Source organism: Cupressus sempervirens, chromosome 9 (assembly GCF_028749045.1).
Source record: "Cupressus sempervirens isolate cs-2001-9-10 chromosome 9, ASM2874904v1, whole genome shotgun sequence".
In the NCBI taxonomy this organism is placed as follows: Eukaryota; Viridiplantae; Streptophyta; class Pinopsida; order Cupressales; family Cupressaceae; genus Cupressus; species Cupressus sempervirens.
The window spans coordinates 759095512-759108068 of NC_143126.1; the positions used below are offsets into that span (position 1 = coordinate 759095512).

The 12557-nt window shown below is 38.8% G+C and overlaps 1 protein-coding gene across 3 annotated transcripts in view; it reads right to left on the reverse strand.

Annotated features, from left to right (window-relative positions):
- The window catches only part of LOC149540894 (catalytics), a 186231-nt gene that overhangs the window by 11583 nt on the left and 162091 nt on the right, over positions 1 to 12557 (reverse strand). The window lies entirely within an intron of this gene.

Below are 12557 nucleotides of genomic sequence, written 5' to 3' on the forward strand. Positions count from 1 at the left end.
ATACATTATATATAGCAGCGATATATTTATGAAATATACAAAAAACCTAAGATGCGTATGCAGCAATACTATGACAAGTAATTGTATGTTGAAAGGAATGCCTTTTCAGGAAATGACAGCACATAACATTCTCATCAGTATATGCAAGGATGTAAGGCAACATCTACTTACAAGATTTAAGCATCAGAATATAAGTTTGGGTATTTATGACAAACACTGTTTGAATCTCACAACAATCGATCGGGAGTAATATCTATTGAAATGAAAAGGATATGAATGGATGTACGTCAGTGGGAGTGATTGATTCTAGAGAACAATCACATGCCATTGGAGGTTCTCGGAGATGAGGCATCAATGATATCGACGAAAGAAGAACCATGTAATCGAGATGAAGTTTAAAAATTACAAGTCATGATAAAAGGAGTGGGTCAGCAGTGACTATTAGCAACAGGTTGACACACAAAAATAACCATAATAGTTCGATTTAAGACTAGATACAATTCAAGTCCAAAACAGCAGAGATTCAATACCTCAGACATTGACAAGTTTGGGAAGAATCGAACACAAAGCAGTGGCAATGGAGGTTCATAGGAACTACTAAATAATAAACCTACAGATAAAATGAAGGACTTACAAGTCTGTCACAGTCAGCATTGAGGAAGCCACACAAGACAGAATTTTGTTTGACTTGACAGCTAAAGCATCCAGATATGAGTGCCGCGACAGAGTGTAAGACAAGATGCAATTTATATCTAAGATCAGATGCATAGAAGACCATAGACGCATACACAGGAACAACATACACATCGAATTAATAATACCAAGCACGAGGATTGAGTCCATCGATCGAAATGAACAGTGGTTCCGTAATTGAGTGACATTAAAACGATGTTGAGAGCTTTCATCAAATAGATAAAAGAAATATTAATCATCAAGCATAAGAAAAGGATACACAGCGACAAAGATATATTAGTGAATAAACAGTATGGAATCAATATACAAGAGGATATTAAAAGGATATCACTGGCAACCTCATAAAGTTTAATATATTAATGAATAAATTTACAAAATGAACGAGGATTATATTACAAAACAATGTATTTAAAATAAAAGGTCACACCCTTCCGTAAATGAAAGGACACCTCATTTCCATCTCTACAATATAAATATGTAAACTCATCAATAAAAAGAGAGTCAGTGGTAAATGAAAATAAGGAAGAGTAGAGAGGTATAAAGGAATCTACATATATAAAACCAGATTTCCTATCTGATTTATATATATATATATACACACACACACATCAGAGTTAAAGGAAGAGAGTGATTTATAAAAAAGAGAGGAATACATATTTTACAGATGGAGAGAATAAAATTGCATCCATAATCAAGTTGAGCAAGCAACTATATAAAAGGTGGAATCTGTTAATGTTATAGTCTAGTAGAATAAACATATAAATGAAATATGATGTGAATCTTCTGTGTATATGATTTGACATTGAGAAGAATATGTATATATATATAATTTACTAGCTATTCATATAAATCATGTCAAATCATTTGGACATATCATAAATCAAATACATTGAAAAGCAAATCACTGTGAAACTAATGTTAACCAAGATCATGGTTGTGTTAGTAAATGAAGGGAGACATGTCAATGAATGGACCTGCCTTCCACATAGGAGACACATCCATTCATGGACAGGTCTGCACATTACACTTTCTCCTCCTTTATTTATATGCGATCGATGGGTATTGAAAGCAATAGATACACATCAAACAAACAAATTATATCTGCAACAAGTAAGAACTGCGAATATATATCTGCCACCATACATAAGCGAAATATCTACGAGTATACACGTGGCATATCTGCAATACACAACAGTGTCCATATCTGCAAAGACATCAGTGAACATAGACTTAAACAGTCTTCAAGGAAGTTGGTCTGCTACAATATAGTCTACAGTACATCACCATCCATATCATGTTACTGTTATCACATACATACCTGAGTCTTTGATGTGAATTTAAATCTGCAGTTTGAATACCAATGGTGTTATCATACATTAAGTTGAACAAATGAATATATATATTTATTGAATACAAATTGTTTCAAAATCTATAAATATATATAGGACTTCACCATTTCAGTTCAAAGAACAAAGAACCTTTGAAATAGTTAGTGGAATAAATCGAGTCTTAAATATAAATCTGATCTCAAAATTTAACAGAATCCAGATTTATATTCAGAAGTGAAGTAGGTGCTTGGAGCCTTCAGATAGTGAGAGTTGCAGCTTTCAGTGACTTGGTCCTCATAAAATTTGAGGTTTGAACCTACAAAACTTTGTTAAAAAAAATTATAAAAAGCATTTATTTGTCATTTCACTTGCATTGGGTTTCCACGTCAATCATTGTGTCATTCTGTTCATGTGCATAATTGTTTATTTCAGTAGTTGATTTCATTGAGGCAATTGTGTGGATAAAAGTTTTAAATTGTATAAGTTGTTATTATACTGATTCACCCCCCCTCAGTATAATCATCTGCTATTCACCTCGTATTAGAGCTGGTTCCTTTTATAAAGTCTAATCGCTTGAAGGTAGATCTAAAAGAACACAAATGGCCAAAAGTTTTCAAAATAAGAAACCAACTTTTGATGGGACAAACTATGCATTTGGAGTATAAAGATGGAAACGTATTCAAATGCTATTAGATTCAATGGCTGGCAATCGGTACTTGATGGTTACACACTGCCAGCAACACAACCAACTGATACTGCCAGAAAGAGGAGAAATGAAAATATTAAATAATGCGAAAGCAAAATACGCCATTTTATGAAATCTTGCTGATTCGGAGTTCTCTAAAGTAATGCATCATAACTCAGCTAAGGAGATATGGGGCAAACTGAAAAATATTTATAGAGGAGCCAATAATGAAAAGAAATCCAAACTCCAAATCCATTTAAGGATATTCAACAGTCTTAAAACGAAGGATGATGAGAACATAGCCTCTTTTCTCGATCGAGTAGATCAAGTAGTCAAATCAATAAAAACCCTTGGTGAAGATGTGGAGGAACATCTTGTGCTGGAAAAGATTTTTAGATCTTTAACAGTGAGATTTGATTCTAAGGTACCAACAATCGAAGAAAGAAAAGATCTTGACACACTGACAAAGGATGAATTACATGGGATTCTTACTACTTATGAAATGACAATGGAGGCATTGAATCGAAGAAGGAATATCATTTAAGGTATCTAAGAAGGGTAAAAGCAAAAAGAAAATTTCAAGTGAAAGATCAAGTAGTGAATCAGAGGAAGCTGAGACCTACTTCATGAGAAAGCAAAAATGGGGTAATGGAAAATACAAAGGAAAATATCAAGTGTTTCAATTTCGGAAAAGTACGAAACTATGCATCCAAATGTCCTTTTAAAACAATGACTCCAACAAAGATGAAAAGGAAGCCTTAAAAAAATGGAAAAAAGAATAACAAATTTAATAAAAAGAAACAATATCGAAAGAAGAGTAAAAGGAACTTTTAGTCTAAAAAGGAGTATGAGGAATGCCCAAGTGATGAGGAGGATGGAATTCTATTCATGGCTGATGCTGACACAAGTGACAATCATGAGGATCAAGAAAGTGAAATGTGTGATGAGGAAGAAAATGTTGATCTTGAGGAAGATAAGATAAGAGAATGATATTAATGTCCAAGAAAAGACCACAAAAAGGTCTATGGATTGTAGAGTTACAACAATGAGGCTAGTAGCAGCAGGAGCACCAAACGGTGTCTGAAAATAAAAGCAAAAAACAAAACAAGAAGAAGAGAAGAAACAAAGAGAGGCCAATAGAAACAACTACGAGTCCTTTCTAGGCAGAAAGAAATCAGTCACAGAAGAATAAGCCTACCGATGAGTAGAAGCTTTGCTTTGTCTCTGAGAACTCGTAAAGGAGTGTCGTCATTGCAAATAACCAGTACGGGATCTGACAGATCTGGTAGATCTGGAATGGCCGACGGAGTTGGTAGAGCTAAACGACCTTTTCACACCACGCAAAGGAGATAATGGTGTAAAAAAGGCTATAATGAGCAGAGTAAAAGTATGCAGTGAGGGAATAGTAACTGTAGAGTGCTATCACAGAGTAAAGTGGCCTCTTGAAGATAAAGTGCAAGACACCACTGATCATAGTAACTAGAGAAATCATAAAGAGAGAAACACTCCCAGAACAGACAGAAAAATCTCCCTCTGATCTCATAATAGATAGGACAACAGAAAAGAAAGTGAAACTCAATCTCAGTCTCATCCAAAGTACACATCTTACAGATCTGTTCCCCACTATCAATATGATCGTCGGTCTGAGCCCGAAGACGATGAGAACCAACTCTAAAGGATCCCAAGGAGATACACAGGGCATGAGACTATCGCCGAGAAAGGTAGCTAGGACGAACAATAATCCCATCAGAGATCTCTAAGAAGTGCTCCACACAAAAGGACATCCTCGAACGTAACCCAGTAGGCGGGTTAATCCAGGTAGTGGCAATTACTGTCTATAAATGTCAAGTCTAACATGCTCATTTAACTCCTGTCGTGTGGGGAGAAGATAAGCAGGGGTATTCAGTGAGAACTGGTTAGGGGGGAGGCGGTTAATATCTATACCAATCGATCCTAGCAGAGGAGGTCTATGCATACCAATAGCGAGCATGAGGACCAGAATCAGAACTCACAATAGTAACCGAAGAGCAATATGCCAAGGAGTACCAATCACGGTCCTTGACCGAATCCAAAAAAACACGTAGACAATGGAGGAACCAAATCAAATCAAAAATGGCCGCAAGACTGAAAGGATGAGCATCGAATTCAGCAAGAATGATACTATGAGGAGTAAACCTATGACATCCAATAATGCACCGCAAAAACAATGTTTGAAACCCGCTCGATCAACACCCAATCAAAACAAAGGAGAGACGAACCCCAGACCACAGACCCACAAAGAACTGTCAATCGCACAAAGGAGTCCAAGAGGGATAATTTGGACAAGGTATCCTGAAAGTGATGTCTAAAGCACTGTTTCTCAAGCATATCAAGAGAGCCCATACCTTTGTTGACCCTGGGCAGAATCGTCGGTCTCATACTAAATCACGGTCCAAAAAACTTAACCCCCCAGATAAGTATAAGATGAGGTGATCTCAATCTCCTATCCCTGAAGAAAAAAGTGAAGATGGGAGGTCTTCAAGCAGTTAAAGATCATGACCCAAGTCTTACCCAAGTTAAAAACAAGCTATCGCTAGTCACAAAAGGAAGCCAAGCCATTAAAAAGCCTCTGTAAACTGTCTGGAGAGGAAGCAAGAAGAACTAAATCATCCGCAAAGAGAAGAATGGGGATTAGTACCTGGTGTAGATAGCAACCATCACCTAGGAGTGAAGACTTCATAAGGAAGTCCTCCAGCTCATCAATATACAACCCAAACAAAGTAGGAGAGAGAGGACATCCCTACTTGACCCCAATAGTGTTATGGATCGGATCCGAGAAACCCTTAGGGGTTCCGAATCTGCCAATCACAATCTCATATAATCTCATAATAGCAGTAAGTAACATATCAGAAATCCCAATCTTGCGAAGCCTCTCAAAAAGGGCCATCCTAGGAACATAATCAAAGCTTTGCGAAAGTCAACAAAGCTATAGTATACCTTCTCCGATCTATGTCTGGCCTCCTCAATAATAGCCCGTAAAGTGAAGATGTGATCCATGGTATGATAATCGGCCTGGAGACTAGCCTGCCCTCTAGCCCTACAACCTTTCCTATCAAGTTCACCAATCAGCATAGCATTGAGAGCTATCGCATAAAGTTTGGCAAATGTATGCCCAACCATAATGATTTTGTAATTCCCCGGATCAAAAACTAGACTGGTCTTGTGGATAGGATAAATCAAATGCCTGGACCAAGAAATTAGGAACCTGGTGCAAATCACTCTATTGAAAAGAATAATGAGATATGTTAGAGTAATTATTTTGTTTCACTTATTAATTAGATCATCTTGATTTAGTTAATTAGGTGGTTTATTACTCTAGTTCTTAAGCTTGCTTTTAGGTGCATATAATTAATATTTTATATTAATTATAATGCGCAAACCTAGTTAGGGTTTCGTGATTCCTTTTATAAGGATTTACCTCTTTGTATTTTTTCATTCACTTATTGGATCATAATAGAGATTTCTCTTTGCATGTTCATAAGATGTCTCCGGCCTTTTGGCCTCCATGATTTTTTCTTGCTTCTATTCTTTACTTTTTCCATGTGACAAGGTTATGCGTGCAAGTGTTATTGGGAGATTAGTTTTTCACCTGATCTAACATGGTATCAGAGCAATCTTGTTGCTCGTTGTTCGTGTTTTGTTTAAGTCTTTCAGAAGCAAGAGTTTTTCAAAGGTTTCAGAAGCTTTTTATGTGGATTTAGAGGGGACCTTTGTTTTTGGTCACTTTGGGCTCAAACGAACATCACCGTTGCACTCAAAGCACCCAAAAACCCCATAATCCATATAAAACTTGTCCATTTTGGACAACGTTGGTCCAGGAGGCCAAAAAAATGTTGTGCAAGGTTGTACGGCCTTTGCACGCAGTACGAGGTGGAAATTATCAAAAAATTCGCAAAAAAAATAAAATTGCGACAGTTTTTAGTCGCGGCGGTTAATTAACCGTGGCAGAGCCGCTAGCGGTCCGCCAACGGCCACCACCGTAGCTCTACCCCGTGACGGCCCTCCACCCTCCCGCTGCCCAGCCGCCGCTCTGCCAACGGTGTAGAGGATTTTTTGTTTTTTATTTTATTTTACTTTTTTTTTTATTAAAAAAAATAATTTTTCATGCATTTTCAGAGGCCCTGTATGTTTTTCTTCCGTAACTTGAGCATACGGACGTATTTTTTTTATCCAAAAAATGCGTCAGAAAGCTGGTTCTGAGATGGAGATGATGGTACAGGTGTTTTTGGATTTTGATGCAGTTTGGTTGCCTGTTTTGGTAGTCAAAGCCGGATGTTCTGTTTTGCACTCGGAAAGGTGTATCTTGAGCACCCGGATTCTTTTTTGGGCTCGCCAGATATTGTTGGAAAGCTGGTTCTGTGAGTTATTCAGTTGCAGAGGTCTTTTATCCAGATTCTACTCCAGGTTCTTTCTCCTCTGAGTTTTGCACTTTCGCACTCTTGCGGATTACTTGGATTCTACAGGTCCTGGGATCTCTTCTTTTGTTCTTTTGGCTCACTCTTCTTTCTGACTTCTAAGCATTGTATGCTTCTCTTCTATTGCATTCTTTTTCTGTAAACGCACTGAGATAAAGTGCCTTCTTCTGCATATCTGGGATCTTGTACACCTTGTGTGTGCCTGTACTCGCACTCAATTATAAAGTGCCATGGGGGGTCATGATGTTTTGCCATTTTGTGCTCATCCACCTTTGTCAAGTGAATGTTTCTTCCACAACATTAGCCCATGATGTGTGTCGATGACACCGCCCTTTATCCTGTGCTTGTACTTCTATTGCATTGTTGGTGTTCCTGATTCTTCTTCTTGCAGATGTTTCTGGCATTGCATTTCAGTGTTCCTGTCACCCCTCTCCCTGTTCAGCATTATGGGGGGGGGGGGTTCACCTATTGTCTCTATTGCTTCCTTGGTTCGATTGAGTGATCTACGTATTCAGTTTTTGTTCCTATGTACTAGGCGGATGCAGTGGCTAGGCACCTATGCATTTCGATGAGATGGTTCATCTATTATATAGGCACTCATTCATTTCTACTTTTGGAGGTCACCTCTTCGATTGATCAGCTCTTCAGACTTTGTCTTCTCTACCTGGTCATGCACTATTTTAGTGGGGGTTCCAGCAGTTTCTTCTGACAGTGTTTGCAGCTTCATGCTTCAGAGATGCTTCATGCTCTTTCTTGTTCCTTTCTTTGGGACATTTCCTAGATTGGAAGCTTTGTTTCCTTCATCTAGTTCATTTCCTTGTATTGGGTACCTGATCAGGCCTTGTTGTCGAGACCCATTTTCCTGCTTTCATAGCTTTGCTAGGTTAGCTTCCTCCCGAGCTTCGCTTAAGGGAGGGTGTTAGAGTAATTATTTTGTTTCACTTATTAATTAGATCATCTTGATTTAGTTAATTAGGTGGTTTATTACTCTAGTTCTTAAGCTTGCTTTTGAGTGCATATAATTAATATTTTATATTAATTATAATGCGCAAACCTAGTTAGGGTTTCGTGATTCCTTTTATAAGGATTCACCTCTTTGTATTTTTTCATTCACTTATTGGATCATAATAGAGATTTCTCTTTGCATGTTCATAAGATGTCTTCGGCCTTTTGGCCTCCATGATTTTTTCTTGCTTCTGTTCTTTGCTTTTTCCATGTGACAAGGTTATGCATGCAAGTGTTCTTGAGAGATTAGTTTTTCACCTAATCTAACAATAGGGACCCAGAACCGAGGCTCTGAACTTGAAGAGTTTAGACTAGAAACCCTCCTCATCTATCGCTCTACTACATTTCATGGATCTGATGGCCTCATAAATGCAAGAAGGGGTGAACAAGTAGCAAAATGTAGGCGGGAGAAGGTGCAAAGAAGGTTGCTCAAGGATGTCATAAAGAGTCACGTTGTGGGAGGCAAGGGAGCGAAAGTCACGGGTGGAGGGTGGAGGGGAACATTGGGGAACAAGGGTGTGCCAAAAGAGATGGGGGTTGCAGATCAATGTAGAACAAAGGGATTTGCACCGGGAAGCGATAAAGGAATATTTCTTCTTACAAAGAAAACAAAGGTAAGACAAACAACGAAGGCAAGCAAAGTCGGAGGAGTGAGCCTCAAAAGAAAAATGCATCAATCCATGGAAAGCTTTACAGCGCACATCGAACCATTGGTTCATGGGACAAGTATTACGGCATTTACCACAGAGGGGCAGCGAAGAACTGTGAGGAATGCAAAGGATGGCAGACTTCTCGATGGCCGTCACAAGCAAGTCAAACATGTAGGTGGCCTCACAAGAGTCAGAGAAATATGTAGGGTTGAGGAGTCTGGAGAGATGAGAGGAGAAAAGCTCACAATCACCATCAAGAAAGTGGAAACGAGTGGGTGAACAAGCAGTAACAGATGAGAGATGAGGCAACGGGAGATGAGGTGGAGTGAGAGAAGAGATGCGCATACTAAGGAGAGCATGATCCTCAAGAGGGAGGTGTAGAATGGTGAAACTGTGAATACAAGGGATGAAGGAGGGACAGGTGATGGCATAATCAACAACACTGGCACCACTACAATGAGGCCAGCAAGTAAAGAGCTCATATCCTGGGAAGAAGGAAAGACCATTAAAGATCGCAGTACCAGAAGACTCACACAGCTATAGCAAATGGCGACCATAACAAGAGAGTGGTCCAAGAGCATCTTCAGAAGAAGGTTGAAGCCCTAAAGTGGTCAGATCAATCTCAGTGGAGCAGACAGAATTAGAACTACGATCGTAGAGTGGAGTCTAGAGTTCTCTGGTCCTCGCATTGAAATCCTCGAGAATGATGATGTCCCCTAAAGCAACAAAATGAGACAATCTCGCTAAGATCAACAAAACGTTCCCCATTCTCAGTACCATGGCTGAAATGGACACCCCTGAATGTCCCACAAAACTAAACCAAATTGCTGAAAGGAATTATATCAAACAGTTTGCATTCAACTTCTTAAAACCCCTTATAACTCCGGAAATCAAACGTTTGTTTGTTGTGTTTCGTGCATGGAATTGGTATCATACAACATAAACAAGAAAGAACAACAATAATATGCAAAGTGGAAATGAACTGCTGCTAATAAAATGTTATTTTCAGAATTCATAAAACCAAATACATGGCAGATTTATCAACTCACTAATTATTTCAGCAATATTGTCATAATACTCCAGCCATGCTTACAAACTTGCTGCTACAATACTTTGTCCTCCAATCAGTCCACTACCTTCATAATACCATTCCCTCCAAGCGGCATAAGCGTTGGACAAGTAGTGAAGAAGATATGAGCAAAATATCAAATCTGCCTGTAGCCGGAAATGCAACTAAACTGCTTGATAATGAAGCCAATAAGAAAGAATTCCAAAGGCCAAACCCCAAGGGAATGACGTCTAGAATGTTACAAGAGAGGATAGACGTCCTCAAATGCCAAGATCAAAGCTGCAACTCACACACCAATTTCTTCTCATATTCAACCTGTCTAATGAAGCCACAAATGCTTCCTTTTATTCTATTCCCACGGGTCCCCTCAACTCATATGGGCAATGTGGGATAAAAGATGTGTAATATAAAACATATATTAAAATACCCCTTATGTCTCCCTTGGGTACACATCACCATAAAATAAATATTAAAGTAACACTTTAATATTTTACAATTAAATTAGACGTTACTTTAATAAAACTTCAGGCATTAAAATGTATTAGCAATCGGACTCCGACTAATGCGAGTGATAGCTCATCGGAAAGCTCTCACTGAGGAGTATCGAATCCAATCACCAAAATTGACCTGCACTGTGTCCTGCCGACATACTAAAAATAGTAAGTATGCCTGAAACTGAGTAAATCAACTTCGTTTTGGCCCAAACTGGAAATGACTAGGCCAAAACACTCCAAGATCCCATTAAACCCTTCGTTAGCCCTCGGGACCATGTAGAACAAGGCTAATGCGCACACACTTGGTCAACTGCTAAAATGGGGACATTACAATGGCTAGCGTAATGGGAGATAGCTGGCAGAAAATAACAAACAGCCAAGAAGAAATCACGCTAACAGTGATGCTTATGGTCAATGCGAACCCACAAGAATTTGCCAAATGCATCAGAGTGAACAATAGAAGTACCACTGAAAATATCATCCTTAATCAAACAAGCCCTGCCACCCAACCCACGAACCCCACCAGAAGCACGAACCTCCTCCCTGCAAGTAGATAACCACTGATAACCTATAACACCCGGAAGGGGATGCACAGGACTCTCATGAGTCTCGATAATAACAAGAATATCCGTAGACACCACGGCCTCGTACAAAAGAACGAGTAATGACCATAAGGAGCCATTGTCATTCCAGCAGATAACAAGAAGGGAACAAGTGAGTGTCTCCCTCTTGTTCGATTACTGGCGGGACCGTCATTGGCCTTGGGGGCCTGTCTCTCTGCCCAACCACTGGGAGGAGAATCCCAAATAACTGCTTTGAGATTTTTGATAATAGCCCATTTACCAGCACACCTTGCCTCGGCCACTACACCACGAGCATGTTTCAGCTCTACTACCTAAGCCTTCATGAGATCCTCATCTAGGAAAATCTTGGAAGGAAGAGAGAATAACTTCCTCTTAGCTCTGAGAGCCCGTAACCTGTTTGCAAGTGAGAGGAACCTAGTAAATAAGATACCATCAAGATGTAATGTCCCCTCTTTAGTTCGACATGGCATTGATCATGGATTTGCCTATTCCAGACTCTCGTAGGCAAATGGTGTGGAAAGAGAGTCAATTCTGTGGATCAGATAGTCATATCTTGCTCTTGAAGAAGTGTTAAGAGGTTATATTTTATCATTATGTGATATTGGGGCCCACATGTTATAATTTTAATTTGAGTTGCACTTTTTATTTTATAAAATTACTTTATTATAAAAAAGTGCATTATAATGAGAAATTATAAAGGATGTTTCTAGAAGTTCTAGCAACTTCTTAGAAAAGTGAATAAATAGAGGGCTGGGCCTCTCATTTGGACATGCTTGGATTGGAGAACTCTTCTACTTCTTCATTGTGAAGACATTTGTGGACTTTGGATCTGCAAATTATTCGATCTTTGGGAACGAATCACTCCCTTGGATTGGCGACTTTGAGGGTGTGAAATATCACCTGAATTGTTGCATAATTGGAGTTGGTATTCAGCCATCTCATTGGAGCTTATTGAGAATTCGTTGTTAGGGTTTGTTTTTGGTTGGAATAAGGATTTCAGATTTGCCTTATCATTGGAGAAGCATTTGACAAGAGTTTGAAGACAGAATAAGTGCATTTTCAGAATTGGCAAAGCAGGGTTCGGAACCACATAATTGCTCATATCTCCTCAACCCCTTGGAGTTATTTTTTATGGTTTTACAGGGTTACTACCTAACCCTAGGCGCCCATTTTCCTTGCATTTGGGGGTCCCAAAACCCTAATATTATTTTATTTCAGCAGCCGTACAGGTACGGCCTGGTACGGCCCTGCTAGTTTGGGCAGCAGCAGCAAATTAAGGACAATTTGGGGGTGCGGTTGGAGGTCTTCATCAACGATCTGCAGCAAAACGTGGTGTTCTTCCATAGTTCTTCAAATCAGGTTCTTGCATTCTGAAATATATGTCAATTTTTGGGTAAATTTGCTGTCATACAGTCATTGTAATAATCAGTCCAGAATTGGTAATAAAATAATTTCAGAATTTATTGCATTGTAATTGAAATATAGTTCAATGGCTTTATATATATTGTAATTCTGTGATTATATTCTGAAAGTATCAAATCTGAAATTACCATATTCTGAATATTGTTACTGTTACACGCCAAGTGTTTGACAAA